Source organism: Priapulus caudatus, unplaced genomic scaffold, assembly GCF_000485595.1.
Source record: "Priapulus caudatus unplaced genomic scaffold, Priapulus_caudatus-5.0.1 Scaffold393, whole genome shotgun sequence".
Classification (NCBI taxonomy): Eukaryota; Metazoa; Priapulida; class Priapulimorpha; order Priapulimorphida; family Priapulidae; genus Priapulus; species Priapulus caudatus.
In genome coordinates this window covers 227,902-229,621 of record NW_014577454.1, presented here as the reverse complement: position 1 = coordinate 229,621, position 1,720 = coordinate 227,902, and positions in this window count along the sequence as shown.

The following is a 1,720-nucleotide window of genomic DNA, read 5'->3' as shown; positions in this document are numbered from 1 at the left end:
ATGGATGGATGGATGGATGGATGGATGGGTGGATGGATGGATGGATGGATGGATGGATGGATGGATGGATGGATGGATGGTTAAATAGATAGATAGATAGATAGATAGATATATAGATAGAAAAATAGATAGATAGATAGATAAAATAGATATATAGATGCATATATGAAGCTTGCCTTGGTTCTATATACACGCCTCGCCGTGTGTCCAGCTATCCATTCTCTTGTTTTGCGATTATCGAATCTGCACGCACGCACGCTCACGCGTCAAGCCGGCAGCAGCGCACTCGCGATTTCTTATTCTGGTCAACTTCCAGAAGATCAGAGCTGCTAATTGATCAATCAGATGCGTGAAGACTATGAGGCAATGCATTTAACGGCGACGCGCCAGGCGCAATAGCGATGGACAGCTTGAGTTGTTAGTTTGCCAGTGCTGACGTGCGAATGACGTGTGCGCAGTGGGTAGACGAAAAGTCGGTTGTTTTTGTTTTGTTGTGCCGACGCGCTTATTTCGTCATTAACGGTTTACGTCGGGCTTTCGCTCTTAATTACATTCATATTCATACGTTTGGTATTAGTCTCTGTCTGCTTCCTTCGTCTCTCCCCATCGCTTTTGATCTCACGCGCTCCCCCTTCCCCTCTTTCGATATCTATAGTTTTTCTTTAGTCCTCTTCCGGCCATCCGGTTATATAGTTTGCAGAGCTAACGTAAACACATAACGTGAGGCGAACGCAATTAACACAATAGGGGCAATGTGCACGTAAACGACATTCTATGTGCATCACGTGGGCATCTATCACTCATACGTCACGCAATGCGAGTTTTATTACATTGGGTTCCTACATGTATACAATCACCTGGCTCTTTCCATACTCGTTTGATGACACCACGCGCTTGAAATGTCTGTTAGCTTTGCTCAGATTCAATCGGTCTATAAACGACAGCCCATCTGGTTGGGGTGTTGATGATTTACGTAACAGAGAGATAGTTTATGAAAGGGTTAAGAGTGTTCTTGTAGTCGTAACCCTACTGATTAGCTTGTTTAATTTCGACAATGCATGCATGCTGATATGTTTATTTGTTAATTTGTTACGATCGTCATATATTCGTAGTGTAGACATCTATAACCAATCCTCGGACAGCCTGCTATGGATTATTGCGATACATTCTTAGTGTCATACTAGACCACAATATCACACATCGTCGTGAAATCACATATATGTCGACGCGTCGCTAATTTAAGAAACAAATAATTTCCAAATAACAGATAATAGTTTCACTTATTGTCCGTGCGCTAACATTTTCACGTGTGCGTCGAATGTGCAGAAATTTCCACAAAAAATAATCGTGGAAAAAACTTAACATGGTATTCCATACGGTAACATAGTGCCGAAAAATTAGCAGACAAAATATTGGTGGATAGTTTTTACTTTATAGGCGTTATAAGTATATATTTTTGTAGCATGTCAGTGCAACCAGTTTTTATCTCAGTATTTCACTATTATCAAGAGCTAATAATACCTAGGTACCGAGGTATGATTAGCTCCTGTTATTATATCTATGCATTATATGTCTGCTCTCTACTGGAATCGTGTTTGAAGAAGGCAAACGAACTTTAACAAGCTATAGTTAAAGAAGATAACCAGTGTCGGGTATACATACATATATATATATATATATATATATATGCATTGTCATTACATAACCTTACAACACCTCT